This window comes from Mandrillus leucophaeus, unplaced genomic scaffold (assembly GCF_000951045.1).
Source record: "Mandrillus leucophaeus isolate KB7577 unplaced genomic scaffold, Mleu.le_1.0 Scaffold20, whole genome shotgun sequence".
NCBI lineage: Eukaryota > Metazoa > Chordata > Mammalia > Primates > Cercopithecidae > Mandrillus > Mandrillus leucophaeus.
The window spans coordinates 2957372-2965654 of NW_012102032.1; the positions used below are offsets into that span (position 1 = coordinate 2957372).

The 8283-nt window shown below is 38.9% G+C and overlaps 1 protein-coding gene across 1 annotated transcript in view; it reads left to right on the forward strand.

Annotated features, from left to right (window-relative positions):
- TRIM37 (tripartite motif containing 37) overlaps nucleotides 1-8283 on the forward strand; it is a 127426-nt gene that overhangs the window by 3072 nt on the left and 116071 nt on the right. The window lies entirely within an intron of this gene.

The following is an 8283-nucleotide window of genomic DNA, read 5'->3' on the forward strand; positions in this document are numbered from 1 at the left end:
CTCAGCCTCCTGAGTAGCTGGGATTACAGGCGCACACCACCACGCCTGGCTAATTTTTGTATTTTCAGTAGAGACGGGATTTCACCATTTTGGCCAGGCTGGTCTCGAACTCCCGACCTCAAGTGATCCACCTGCCTCGGCCTTCCAAAGTGCTGGGATTACAGTCATGAACCATTGTGCCTGGGCCTTTTTTCCTTGCTGTTGTACATTATATGCATTTTTCTGTTATCATTAGATGAAGAACTATTTCTAGTGACTAATCTTTGTGTAACTGCCGTAATTTACTTAATATTCGGACATTCGGGCTGTACCTAGATTCTTGCCCTTATAATTACTGCTTCAGTGAAAATTTTTCTACATAAGTCTGTGTTTGCATTTCCTATATTTTCCTTAGAATAGAATCATCATGAAGCTTAGAAAAATGGAAGTACATTTTCCAGATATTTTAAGGTACTCTGGACCTTGACCAACCAAATCCTGATATGGAATATAGTTAAAATAGAGATATCAGCCCAAAATAAATGTAAATGTTGAGTTGTTTTGAGCTTGCCTTTTACTCTTGATTCAGTAGCCTAAACTGGTGGATCTTACATCTTCTATTGTTTTCAGAGCATTGCTGAGGTTTTCCGATGTTTCATTTGTATGGAGAAATTGCGGGATGCACGCCTGTGTCCTCATTGCTCCAAGCTGTGTTGTTTCAGCTGTATTAGGGTAAGTTGTATTTCTTTTTACATGTAGCTAGTATATATAGTATATATTGTAAGGATTAACCATTTCCCTTATCTTTTTATTTTACATTTTTTTGCCCTAAAGTGCTTGCTTGCATTGTGCTTGGGGTTGAGGAATACTAAGGTAAATGACAAATTGCCTGCCTTGAAGGATCCTAAATCTAATTGAGGGAATGGAGTTTAGAATGTTTATATTGAAGAATGTGTGGTATCATAAAGAGACACTAAAGAAGTGCTGTGGGGCTCAGAAGAGGACTAGTTTATATGCGTTTGGTGAGTAAGATGGAGAAAAAGTGTTTAATCTTAAATAGTTGCAAGACACTCTAGAGATAAATATAATCTAGGGGCTTTAAAACTTGAGTGTTGGCACTTTGGGAGGCTGAGATGGGTGGATGACAAGGTCAAGAGATCGAGACCATCCTGGCCAACATGGTGAAACCCTGTCTCTACTAAAAATACAAAAATTAGCTGGGCGTGGTGGCATGCGCCTGTGTCCCAGCTACACAGGGGGCTGAGGCAGGAGAATCACTTGAACCTGGGAGGGCAGAGGTTGCAGTGAGCCGAGATAGCGCCACTGCACTCTAGCCTGGTGACAAAGTGAGACTCCATCTCAAAAAACAAAACAAAAAACAAAATTTGAATGTTGGCTGGGAGCGGTGGCCCAGGCCTGTAATCTCAGCACTTTAGGAGGGCGAGGCGGGCGGATCATGGGGTCAGGAGTTTGAGACCAGCCTGACCAACATGGTGAAACCCCGTCTCTACTAAAAATACAAAAATTAGCTGAGTGTGGTGGTGTGTGCCTGTAATCCCAGCTACTGAGGAGGCTGAGGCAGGAGAATTGCTTGAACCCAGGAGGCAGAGGTTGCAGTGAGCCGAGATCACGTCAGTGCACTCCAGCCTGGGCGACAGAGCGAGACTGTGTCTCAAAAAACCAAGAAAACATTATGAGGAAGTTTGGTTGTGTGTGCCAGTGTCCAATAGCACATCTACAGAGCATAGTTGAAAACTGCCTTGTTCACATTCCTCTTCAATTATTTATTTTCCTGAGAAAATCAAAGAGGTCACATGCTCTTCACCTCAAACTTCCTGTTTCGGCTGGGCACGGTAGCTCACGCCTGTAATCCCAGAATTTTGGGAGGGTGAGGTGGGTGGATCACCTGAGGTCAGGAGTTCGAGACCAGCCTGATCAATATGGTGAAACCCTGTCTCTACTAAAAATACAAAAATTAGCCGGGCATGGTGGCATGTGCCTGTAGTCCCAGCTACTCAAGAGGCTGAGACAGGGGAATCACTTGAACCTGGGAGGCAGAGGTTGCAGTGGGCCACTGCACTCCAACCTGGCGACAGAGCGAGACTTCATCTCAAAAAAAAAAAAAAGAAAAGAAAATTTCTGTTTCCTTATTCTTGCCTAAGGAAGATAAATACGCCTTTGTCAAGAGTAGTATTGGTAACACTTAAATTATTTTTTTCTAGTCACACAGCTCACAATTGATGGTACTGGATTTGAACCCATTAAGTTCAAGAACTCTATAGCCTTTTCTTTGTCACTGCACCATGTGCAGAAGACCAAGTTAAATATGATGTTGGTTCTCATACTCCTAAAACTAAGAGATTCAATCTTTCTTGGCCTTCTTTCCTCAGCTGTAGAATTCAGATAGGATTTGCTTTACAGGGTGGTTGTGGCATTAAATGAGATAAGCTAAGAAGTAATTAAGAAATTATAAAATACTGTATCTACTTATTTGTAAGGTATTTAGTTGTTAAAATAGCAACTAATACACATTAACACTTACCTATGTTTTAATAAACAGTGAAACTGATGGTAGAGAAATTAAGTAATTGGCCTCCATTACTATAGTTAATTAAGTGGTAGAATCTGGATCTGGGCTGATTTTTTTGATGAAGGTCCCATATGCTTATGGTATTTGGTTGTTACCTTATGCCTCATTGATTCTATATTTTTTCATTGTTACATCTTCTTCCTCCTGCCCCTTAAATGCATTTATTTCTTAATTTCTTAAGATCTTGTTGCTTCGTTCTCTACTCTGAGGTTTCTGGGAGTGTTCATCTACTTTGGGAAATTTGATTTACTTTAGCAGCTTTAGCTATCATCTCTCTGCATGGCTCCTAAATCTATTCCTTCAGCAGTAACTTGTGGATGTCTTGTCTTGTTGTCCTTCTAGCATCTTAAACTTTGTTGAAGATCAAATTATTCGTGTTATTTTCTCAAACCAACTCTAAGTTCATACTTTTTGTTCTGTTCTGCCAGTCAAACTGGAAACTTTATACCAGTGATTTTTTTATTTTCTATTTTTATTGCAACCTCTGCCTCCCAGGTTCAAGCGATTCTCCTGCCTCAGACTCTCGAGTTGCTGGGAGTATAGGCGCACTCCACCATGCCCAGCTGTTTGTGTGTGTGTGTGTGTGTGTGTGTGTGTGTGTGTGTGTATATATAATTTTTTTTTTTTTTGTAGAGATGGGGTTTCACTGTGTTGCCCAGGCTGGTCTTGAACTCCTGACCTCAACTGATCTGCCCTCCTTGGCCTCCCAAAGTGCTGGAATTACTGGCATGAGCCACCGCGCCTGGCCTATACCAATGATTTTTAAGTGCAATTAGTTATTATCTCCCGGTTTCACTTATATTTGTCTTACCTTTCTATTTTTATCATTAGCGTGCTAATAGAGAAGTATGAACATTGGTTACCTCATGCTTAGATTATTTAATTACTTTCTATCTGATCTCTCAGGTTTGAGTCTTTTCTTATCTCCAGTCCATTTTCTGTCCTGCTGCTATATTAATATTTTTCACTGGTGTCTTTTTTTTCCCAGAAGCCTCAGAAATTTATTACATAAAGAATAAAGTCCAAGAATGTTAGCCTTGTGTTCAGACCGTCCAGATCTGATTCTGACCTTTCTTTCTAGGGCTGTCTTGGTTCCTGAATGCACTGATCATTTGTTCATTCATTCAGCAAATATTAATTGCTTGCCTACTTGTTTTCAAGCCAGTCATTTTTTACTAGGTATAATTGACATACAATAAACTACACATGTTTAAAGTGTACAGTTTTTTATTTGTTTTGTTCTTTTTTTTATTTTTTTTTGAGATGTTGTTTCGCTCTTGTTGCCCAGCCTGGACTGCAATGATGCGATCTCCCCTCACTGCAACCTCCATCTCCTGGGTTCAAGTGATTCTCCTGCCTCAGCCTTCCAAGCAGCTGGGATTATAGGCATGCATCACCATGCCTGGCTAATTTTGTATTTTTAGCAGAAACAGGGTTTTACCATGTTGGTCAGGTTGGTCTCAAACTCCTGACCTCAGGTAATCTACCCACCTCAGCCTCCCAAAGTGCTAGGATTATAGATGTGAGTCACTGCGCCTGGCCAAGTGTACAGTTTTGACATATATATCCTCTTGTGAGACTATCACTGCAGCCAAGTTAGTGAATGTATCTGTCATCCCCAAAACTTTCCTTGTGCCTCTTGGTAATTCCTCCCTCTACTTACCTTGTCCCCAGGCAACCACTGATCTGTTTTCTGTCACAATAGATAGGTTTGCTTCAGAGATGGGGGGATGGAAAAAGAGGAAAAAGATAAGTTTGCATGTTCTGGAATTTTACACAAATGAAAATCATACAATATGTACTCTTAGGGATCTGGCTTTTTTCACTCAGCAAAAATACTGTGTGTATCAGTAGTATTCCTTTTTATTGCTAAGTAGTATTCCATTGTATGTATTTACCACAATTTGTTTATGCATTCACCTATTGATGAACATATGGCATGTTTACAGTTTTTGCTATGACAATGAAAATTGCTGCGACTTTTGTGTACAAGAAGCTTTCTTTTCTCTTGGGTAAATAATTAGGAATGGAATGGATAGAGATTATATGGTAGATGTGTGTTTAACATTTTGAAAATTGCCCAGCTGTCTTCTAAAATACTTGTATCTGAGAGCTAAACAATGAGCATACGTGGACATAAAGGGGGAAATGCTAGACACCAGGGACTTCAAAAGAGGGAGAGGAGAAGAGGGATGAAGGTTAAATTAAAAAAAGGATTGGGAGACCAAAGCGGGCGGATCACCTGAATTCGAGAGTTCGAGACCAGCTTGACCAACATGGAAAACCCCGTCTCTAATAAAAATAGAAAATTAGCCAGGCATGGTGGTGCGTGCCTGTAATCCCAGCTACTCGGGAGGCTGAGGCAGGAGAATCTCTTGAATCTGGAAGGTGGAGGTTGCAGTGAGCCGAGATCGTGCCATTGTACTCCAGCCTGGGCAACAAGAGCAAAACTCTGTCTCAAAGAAAAAAAAGGAAATAGTTTTATAATTTTACATTCTCACCAGCAGTGAATGAGAGTTCCAATTCCTCCACATTAATGCTAGCAGTTGGTATGTTTGGTTTTGTGAATTTTAGCCATTCTCGGGGTATGTAGCCATTCTTAGCGGTATCTCCTTGTTTTAGTTAGCGTTTCTCTGTTGAGTGATGATGTTAGCATCTTTTCCAGGAGTTATTTACCATCCATATGTTGTCTTTGGTAAGGGGTCTGTTCAGTGCCCCCCGTTTTGTGCTAAATAAATATAACAAAATTTCCATTTTACCCATATTTAAGGGTACAGTTCAGTGTCTTTAATTACATCCATGATGTTGTATAACCATATCACTGTTTCCAAAACCTTTCATCACCCCAAACAGAAAGTCCGTACCCATTAAAAAAAAAAAGAAAAAAGAAAATAAACATAAGTAAACATAGGAAAAGTATTTTAAAAATACAGTATAAAAGATATAAAAATAGTACACCTATGTAGGGCAGCTTCATTCTAATCTTATAAGACTACTGTAGTATACGCGGTCCATCATTTACCCATACATCTTTATGTGACACATGACTATATACCACCTTTCGTTTATCCTTTTTTTTTTTTTTTTTTTGACAGAGTCTTGCTCTGTCGCCAGGCTGGAACTGGAGTGCAGTGGCGCGATCTCGGCTCACTGCACCCTCCGCCTCCCAGGTTCAAGCGAGTCTCCGGCCTCAGCCTCCTGAGTAGCTGGGACTACAGGCGCGTGCCACCACACCCAGCTAATTTTTGTGTTTTTAGTAGAGTTGGGGTTTCACCATGTTGGCCAGGATGGTGTTGATCTCTTGACCTGTGATCCACCCTCCTTGACCTCCCAAAGTGCTGAGATTACGGGCATTGAGCCACTGTGCCCAGCCTATTTATCCATTTTTATCTCTTGATATACACTTGGGTTGTTTTCACCTTTTGGGTATTGTTAATAGTTCTGTTGTTAACAATTATCTGTTTGAGTTCCTGCTTTCATTTCTTTTGAATATATATCTAGGAGTGAAATTACTAGATCATATGGTGTTCTGTTTAACTTTATTATTTTTTTAAATTGTGGTAAAATATACCTAATGTAAGATTAGCCTTTTTTTTTTTTTTAAAAAAGAGACAGTGTCTCACTCTGTTACCCATGTTGGAGCGCAGTGACACAATCATTGCTCACTGCAGCCTCAATCTCTTGGGCTTGAGCAGTTGGCCTGCTTCATACTCTTGAGTAGCTGGGACCACAAACGTGTGCCATTGTGCCTGGTTAATTTTTTTATTTTTTGTAGAGACAGGGTTTTACTTTGTTGACCAAGTTGGCCTCAAACTCCTGGACTCAAGTGATCTGCCTGCCTTGGCCTCCCAAGTGCTAGGATTACAGATGTGAGCCACTTGGCTCAGTCAAATTTACGATTTTAACTGTATTTTTAAGAGTACAGTTTAGTGGCATTAAGTACATTCACATTGTTGTGCAGCCATAACCGCTATCCATCTTTAGTACCTTTTCATCATCCCAAACTGAAACTCTGTACTTGATAAACAATAAATTCTCATTATTCTCTTCCCTCTAGCCCCTTTAACCACTATTCTACCTTCTGTCTTTACACTGACTATTCTAAGTACCTCATATAAATGGAATCATAAAATATTTGTGTTTATTTCTACCTCTGTATTCTGTTCTGTTAGTCTCTATTTCTGTTCTTATGGTAGTACCACACTGCTTTGATTACTGTAGCTTTGTAGTAAGTTTTGAAATTAGTGTGAGTCCTCCAGCTTTTTCTTTTTTAAGGTAGTTTTAGCTATTTGGCATCCCTTGAGATTCCATGTGAATTTTAAATGCAGTTTTCTACCAATATAAAAAAGCACCATTGGAGTTTTAGTAGGGATTACATTGATTCTGTACATGCCTTTGAGTAATATTGCTGTCCTAAAAATATTAAATCTTATGATCCTTGAACGTGGGTGTCTTTCCATTTATTTAGGACTTCTCTAACTTCTTTCAGCAGTGTATTGTAGTTTTGCATGTATAAGTCTTTCTTTCTTTTTCTTTTTTATTTTTTTGAGACAGGATCTCGCTGTCACCCAGGCTGGAGTGCAGTGATGTGATCATGGCTCACTGCAGCCTCAACTACCTGGGTTCAAGCAATCCTCTTGTCTTGGCCTCCCAGTGCTGGAATTATAGGTGTGAGCCACCACAGTCAGCCTCCGTGTATGTCTTTCAAATTCTTGGTTCGTTTTTTTCCTAAGCATTTTATTCCTTTTGATGCTGTTGCAAATGTGTTATTTTCTTAATTTCATTTTTTGATTGTTCATTGCAAGCTTATAGAAATGCCAGTGTTTTTTGTGTGTTTATTTTGTATCCTGTAACTGCTGCATTTATTAGCTTTAACAATATTTTGTGGACTCTTTAGGGATTTTTACAGATAAGATCATGTCATCTGCAAAAAGATAATTTCACTTCTTTTTTAATTAAGATACTTTTTATTTCTTTATTTTGCCTAAGTACTATGGCTGGAATTTTTAGTACCTGCATTATGTTGAATAGAGATTGTAAAAGCTGGCATCCTTGTCGTCTTCTTGATCTTAAGGGGAATTTTTCCTGATCTTAAGGGGAAGAGTTAAAGCCTTTGAATCGTTGACTATGATTTTTATGAGTTTTTATATATGGCCTTTATCAAGTTGAGGAAGTTCCCTTCTATTTCTGTCTATTGAGTATTTTTGTCATGAAAGGATATTGGATTTTGTCAGATGCCTTTTCTGCATAATTGAGATGATCATAGTGGGGGTTTTCCATGAAGTGGTTTATCACATTGAATGATTTTTACAGTTGAACCATCTTTGTATTCTAGGAATAAATCCCACTTGGCCACAGTGTATAATCTTTTAAATATTCTGTTGAATTAGTTTTATTAGGATTTTGTTGAGGATTTCCCTAGCACAGTTTCTCTAGTAAATGTCTTAAACTCCCAGAGCAATACATATACATTAAAATTTTTCACATAGCATTATGAATGAGGATACACGGTGCATGTCAATAGTGATATCTCTGAGTATATTCTGAAGAAATGGAAGGAATTTAATAAATATTTATATTTTAAATTAATTTCAAATGCAGGATTAGGTGTTGGAAGTAGTATTTAATCAATCATGAACCCATGATCTAAGATTTTTAATGATTGCTGTAATTAATGTTTCTCAAAGAGCTTGTTTTCTGTAACAAAGTTGATT